Source organism: Carlito syrichta, unplaced genomic scaffold (assembly GCF_000164805.1).
Source record: "Carlito syrichta isolate Samal-C Ts95f unplaced genomic scaffold, Tarsius_syrichta-2.0.1 Scaffold287411, whole genome shotgun sequence".
Lineage (NCBI taxonomy): Eukaryota > Metazoa > Chordata > Mammalia > Primates > Tarsiidae > Carlito > Carlito syrichta.
In genome coordinates, this window is record NW_007231507.1 from 104,333 (window position 1) to 111,865 (window position 7,533).

Consider the following 7,533-nt stretch of genomic DNA (forward strand, 5'->3'; position numbering starts at 1 on the left):
CAAGTCTCGTGACGGTCTTGTGACGCATAACTTGTAAACCACAATATACATCATGGAATTTGTACACCCCCAGTAAATAATTATCACACTGCTGGAGGGTATAGAAAATGGTCTATAAGTTGGAAAAGGTTTGAATAAAATTGGCTTCAGTCCTGATCAGACTGTTCCCAGAAGAGCTGCCTTCGAGTGGTCTCTTCTCGCCGTCCCCTGATTCTCCGGTGTGGGTCCTAACCCTTCCCTCCAAGGTCAGAGCGGGTCTCCGACAAATGGGGAATTTATATCTGATGGGGGTGGTCCATACGATAAGAGATTGCTCTCTGATGGGGGAGGTATACATAATAAGGGATTTCTGTAAGATGAGGGCATCCATATGCTGGGAAATTTCTATATAATGGGGGAGGCCTGTATGATGGGGGAGGTCCACGAGGTGTGAGGTCCCTATGCTGAAGAAGGTCCGTGGGGTGGGATGTTTATATGATGAGGGAGGCCCAAATGATGGAGTGGTCCATGAAGTGTGAGGTCCCTGGGATGGGGAGCTTATGGGGTCAAATGGTCCATAGAGTGAAAAAGTTTATAGATAGAGTGGAGAGGATCATGGGGTGAAGGGAAGGTTCATGGGGTTGGAAGCCCAGTGGATAGAGGGACCCTTTGCTGTAGACTCTCCATTCTTTGGTGTTTTCTAAAGCTCTAGGAAAGAAACCAAAAAGGGGGGAACAGATTTCAGGACTTAGAAGGTAGGGGAGCTGGACTGTGCTTTCTTGTGATAGCCTTCCTCTGTAGCATATCTGGTCATTAGGGGACACGTTTATTGACAGAGAAGATGACTAGAAGAAACAAGGAGCATCCTTCTTGCTTACCTTCCATCCAAATATTATTTATTGGAATTTATGACAAGTTAAGGACAATAATCATATTTAAAGTTAAAATATAACTAGTCATAGTATATAATCATTTCAGGAATCTCAATAAAAGACAACTTCAGCAAAAAAAAAAAAAAAGCCAGACAACCAGAGATAATTTCTGCTGACCTTCTGATACTCATTTTTAAGACCCTTGTACATGTAATAAAAAAATTGCACCTACTATCTTTTGTTTCTCTTTCTCAGCTCAGTGAAAGTACACAAAATAGAATCCCAGTGTTGAGGCTAAAATTTAATGACTAAAAGTATAGTCATTTAGCTGTCAGCACAGTCATGATTGTGCTTTATTCACCCTCAAATTTTCTCTGTACCTCTTGGCTATCAATTCCTCTACCCAGCCCCAAATACTTGGTAAACACTGATCCATCTTCTATCCTATAGTTATGTCAGATTGTCATGTAAGTGGGAACTTATGTAGCCAGTTGTTCCAGGCCATTTTCACTTAGCATAAAAATTTGAATCTTCATGCATGTTGCAGCATATGAGAATTTATTCATTTAACTACTGAGCAGTGTCTCATTGTATGAATGTTCTACAATATATGTATCCATTCAATGGTTGATGGACACATAGGTTCTTTTCGTGTGTTAGCTAAAAGGATAAAGCAGCTAAGAATAATCATAAACAAATCTTTACATGGACATGTGCATTTATTTCTCTTGAGTGACCACCTGGCAGTGAAATTGCTAATGTCTTATGGGAAGTGTCTATTTAACTTGATAAGGTATTGCCAATCTGTTTTCAAAAACAGCAGTGCCATTTTCTACTTCCCCCAACAATATAGGAGATTTTCTATTACTCCAAATTTTTGATACCACTTGATATTGTCTCTTTTTAAATTTTAGCCATTCTGTGGTTTAATTTAAATGTTGTCAATGACTAAAAATGACAAGCATGTCTTCGTGTATGTATTTGCTATTTGCACATAGTCTTCAATGAAGTGTTTGTTGAAATCTTTTGCCCAATTTAGACAATTGTTTTTTTCCTAGTTATTGAATTAAGAATAAGTATGCTTTGCCTGAGCCCATGGGTTCAAGACCAGCCTGGACAACTTGGTGAGACCTCATCTCTACAATAAATCAAAAAATTTGCCAGGCATGGTGGTGCATGCATGTAGTTCTACTACTTGTAAGACTGAGGCAGAAGGATCACCTGAGCCCAGCAGATCGCCGCTGTGGTGGCCGTGAGCATGCCACTGCCTCCAGACTGGGCAACAGAGTGAGACTCCAACTAAAAAAAAAAAAAAAGAATAAGTGTGCTGTATTCTGAATAGACATTTCTTATATAATATGTTTCTCAAATATTTGATCCCATGTAGTACTGTGACTTGCCTTTTCATTTTCTTATGGTGTCTGCCATATCTAAATGCATTCCTCAAAGTTCATGTGTTGAGAACTTAATCCCCACTGTAGCAGTGTTGGGAGGTGGGGCCTATGGGAGGTGTTTGGGTCATAAGAGTATTACCCTCATGAATGGTTAGTGTCACTATAAGAAAGGGCTTTGGGGAGTGGGTTGGTTCGTTCTTGCTCTCCTGCTTTCTGTCATGTGAGGACCTTGCAAGAAGGCCCTTACCAGATGCCGGTACCTGGATCTTAGGCTTTCCAGCGTCTAGAACTAAGGAACAAATTTCTTATTTATTTATTTATTTATTGACTAACTGATTGACTTTATTATAAAGATGTGGGGTACAATTCAGGGTTAGGTATACAAACATTCATTATGCAGGTACCCTTGTTGATGAGGTATGCCCCTCCCTCACTTAGCAGTTTCCCTCAACTGCCAATCCCCCCCTCCTCCCTGACAGTTCCCATTACTGCCAAACACTTTCCTATAGTATGATAATTGTTCAAGGTCTGCTTATGAGCGAGAGCATAAGGTACTCTGTTCTTTGCTTCTGTGATAGATCACTGAGTATGATTGACTCCAAATCTATCCGAGTTGTTGTGAAGTCCATATATTTGTCCTTCTTTATGGCTGCATAATATTCCATTGTCAGTATATGTACCACCTTTCCTTTATCCAGTCCAGCTTTAATGGGCAACATGGTTGGTTCTGTGGTTTTGCTATTGTGAATAGAGCTGCAACAAACATACGTGTACAAGTATCTTTTTTGTAGAATGATTTGAGTTCCTCCGGTTATATTCCCAATAGGGGAATGGCTGGGTCATATGGAAGGTCAATTTCTAGGTCTTTCAGAAATCGCCACACTGTCTTCCAAAGAAGGTGTACAGTTTGCGTTCCCACCAGCAGTGTAGAAGTTTTCCTTTCTCCATATCCTCACCAGCATCTGTTGTTGTCAGAAACAAATTTCTATTCTTTGTAACTTACCCTGTTTCAGGTATGTTGTGATAGCAGCACAAATCAGACTAAGATAGTGTCTTATCTATCTGTTTTGGAGTGCAAAAGATTTCAATTTTGATGAAATATAATGTAGATTATTATTTTTATTTTACAGTTTATGATTTATATGTCTTATTTTAAAAATTCTAGCCTTTCCTAGGGTTACAGTAAATAATTTTCTGTGGTTTATAGTCAGAGTGGTTACAATTAGATTTATTATCCTTTCTGAGTTAATTTTTTTACAGTAAGGGTTAGGGTCCAGGCTTACTTATTTTTTATATGGATGACCAAGTTTTCTAGCACCATGTGTTAAAAAGATTATCTTCTTCCCATAATAAATTGCCTTGGCACCTTGTTGAAAATGAATTTTCCATATATGCATATTCTGCTTCTCTACTTTTTCTTCTGTTCTGTTGTTCTAAATGTTTATATATATACCAGTATTGCCCTGACTACTGTTACTTCATAGCAAGTAATCCCATCAAGTAGTGTGGGAAATCCAGTTTTGTTCTTTTTCAACATTGTTTGGCTCTTTTAATTTCCCTGCATGCCCGTATACACTCTAGAATTAGCTTGTCAACTCTACAGGTAATCCTGCTGAGTTTTTATTGCAGTTGCATTAAATCTGTAGATCAATTTATGAATAATTGACTGCTTAACATTTCAGTCTTCTCTCTGTCTCCACTTATGGGGATCCTACTTATTTCCCTCAGCAAATATTTTGTGCTTTTCAATGTACAGATTTGAACATATATTTTTAAAAAATATTCTTAAGGATTTCATATTTTCATGCTTTTGTAAACGGTATTATGTGATTCTGTTAATTTCCATATTTAAGTTTTCATTGTTAGTATATAGTATTTAGTTCATTTTTTATATTGTCATTATATCCTGCAGCTTTTGTTGATAAATTCGTTAATGTTTTCTAAATAAAAGATCATTTAACATTTTTGGGTGATGACTTTTTGTTTTTTCTTTTTAATAAAAATATGTTTTAAGATGCAGTCTCTGTGTTTCTCGGAAAGGAAAAGTTATGTCTCCTTTACGGACATAGAAGGAATGGCAGTAATTAGCATTTTAATAAGTCTCAATACCCGATCCTTCATATCAGAGCATAGAGTCCTATGAAAGAGGCGTCTTTCCCTTCTTCATTCATTCTACGCCCAGTTGGCATGATTGGAATAGACGAGGGAGGTGGGAGCAGCGTGGTGACCAATGGAACCAGAACAGTAATAATAGACAGGAAGAAATCCAGTACAGGTTCTGTATTCATCCTGATCATCAATGGTGGGAAGTCAAGGGTGCTTTTCAAGCTGCTTCTCGAGGCACTGCAGGTCTCCCAGACAGCAGAGCCCTTCTCTCACCCCTCTGATCTCAATCCCCATATCCGCAAGGGAAGTTCTGCAAAGTTGCCACAGACAAAAGGTGATGTGGCATGCAGCCAGCCATGTGCAGGGAGGAAATCGTATCAGCTTAACTAGAGCAAAGACTGTGTAATCACAAATAATGGACTGAATATTCTCATGTCAAGAGAAAAGGGATTTAGAAAAAGGGAATTAGGAAGTTGAGATGTGTCCGTTTTTAATCAAGCACTGAGCTGGAGAAAGAAAGGCTCCTTGTGAATTAATGGGTGCCTCTGTCGCTGTAACTGGGCACCGTGCTTGAGTGTCCAGTAGGCCTAACCCTCTGGTCTGGGTCTCCAAAGTGGGGACACAGGAAAAAATACAGGGTGTGGGAAGAAAGCATAAGAACTTCTGCTGACAGCCCTCTTTTTATCTTTCATTTTAGTATTGATTTTATAGCATATGTAGTGTAGATACAAACACAACACACATATGTATCAGTGATAGATGGTCAAATATGTTTTACTGATGTGTCATGGTATTAAAAAGTTTGTAGATGCATGGTCTTGAGACGGCATTCAATGACATCATTAGCCCTGGTTTCAGTCCTGTGTTTGCCAGTATATCAGGGATTTTACATGTTCTTTGAAATTGGAAAGAAAGCTTGTCCTAGACTGAGGACCAAACTTTGGCTGTAGTTGCCCTGCTGAGAGACCTGCCCCGAGCATCCTGACATGAGGGAACCAACGGGCCACCTCCCACCCGCACAGCACCTGTTTTGTAGAGAGTATTTGGCCTTTAATCCTTGCTCATTAAATGTTTTTCTCAACTTCCTTCTTGCAGGCAGAAGAGTGTCTGCCTGATGCTCCCCTGCCATAGTTTAGGGAAGCTTATTTCTGAAAAATTCAGAATAATGTTTCCTGAAGTACAAGCCAGAATCTGCAATGTGTGGTCATCTGTTGAAGTTTTGACCATTATTGTTGATGGGTTGAATAACAATCCTCCGAAAAACCAGCTGTCTTACTATCTCTCGTGAGTTTCTGTGCTGATGAGCCCCAACTGGCAGTTCTTCTGCAGGGCACTCTTGAGGTCCCACAGGTGTTCACACTTCAGTAATGACTGGGGCTGGAGTCGTCGGGAGGCTCACTTGAGATGCTGGGACAACAAGCCTTTCTGGTGTTCCATGTGGTCCCAAGGTCTGTTCATGTAGCCCCAAGAGCAGGAACATGTAGAATCTGGGTCGCTCCAGGCTGGGCTCGGTGGCTCAGCCTGTAATCCCAGCACTTTGGGAGGCCGAGCAAGTGGATTACCTGAGCCCGCGGGTTCGAGACCCACCCGGGCAACTTGGCGAGATCTGTCTCTACAATAAATCAAAAACTAGCTGGGCATGGTAGCACATGCCTGTATTTCCAGCTACTTGGAAGGCTGAGGTGGAAGGATTGCTGGAGCCCAGCAGGTCGAGGCTGCAGTGGCCAGGAGCATGCCACTGCACTCCAGGATGGGCAACAGAGTGAGACTCCGACTCAAAAAAAAAAAAAGAATCTGGGTCACTCCTTACAGCACCAAGTCTGTCCATGTGGCCCCAGGGTCTCTCCTCACAGCCCAGGGTCTGACCCCTGAGTCCAGGGTCTCTCCCCATAGCCCAGAGTCTCTCCCTATAGCCCAAGGTCTGTCCATGTGACCTCAGGGTCTTTCCCCATTGCTCCCAAGGTCTGTCCATGTAGCTTCAGTGTCTGTCTATATAGCCAAAGGGTCTGTCCATGTGACCCCAGAGTACTGGCCCATAACCCAGGTCTGTCCATGGAGCCCCAGGTTCTCGCCATGTAACCCCAGGGTCTCTACCCTTGGCCCCAGGGTCTGTCTGTTGAGCCCGAGGTCTCTGTAGTCCCAGGCTCTGTCCCCAGGGCCTCTTCAGCCAGTAATGGCACTTCCTACATGGTGGCTTAGGGCTCCCAAGTACATAAAAGCAAGAGTTTACAGGCCACCTCAAGGTTTACGCATAGAAATTGTGCAGGGGCACTTTTGAAACATCACTTTGATAAAATAAATTATAAGCCACCTGAGATCTATGATGAGAGGTCTGCATAAGGGAGCGGATATTGGGACAATGGTTTATCCAGGCCTTCTTTGGAGATGAGCTACTACAACTTGTTACCTCTTGGATTTAGGGAAAATGGTGATGAATCAAACTTCTAGAGAGGTCCTGGGTGTGTTTCACAAACAGATCAAATGGCAGGTCTATCTGAGCTGTATATAACCATCTAGCTTACAGCTACTGAGATGCAACACAGTGACTTGTAACTAAATACCACAGATTTATGATAAAAATGTAATACAAGTAAGGGGACAGGAGACTGTCCTGGGCTTTCCACTGTCACTTTTTGGAGCTTTTGGTTTGTTGATTACAAAAAGAAAACAGATGATTCTTGTTTGGACTGTCTGTCTCAGGGATAATCTGCGCCCTCTCCCCACTGATTCGCGAGGCTTTGAAATGAGCCCAGGGCGATGTGTTGCTGTTTTTGTTGCTATCAATAATCCCTCCCTTTTTTGGCTTGTATCTGATTGCTCCATGCCAGCTTTTAAGTCTGTCTGTGGATTGCAGATAAGGCAGAGCTAGATAACCACCAAATTCAGTTTTATTTGCATAAGCTGTAGTTTTTCCTGAGTAGAAATGGGAACCTACACGGTATTCTTTTCAGAAACTGCATCTACTGGGACAGTAACTGTGTACAAAAGTGCAGAGGAAGGTTCTAGAATCCCACCTGTGCCTGTCTCCTGTCTACCCGAAGGGTCTATGTGTTAGGTGTACTTGTATCAGAACCATTAATGCACACTGCTAGCCGGGCTCGGTAGCTCAGCCTGTAATCCCGTGCCTTTGGGAGGCTGAGGTGAGTGGATTGCCTGAGCCCGCAGGTTCGAGACCCGCCTGG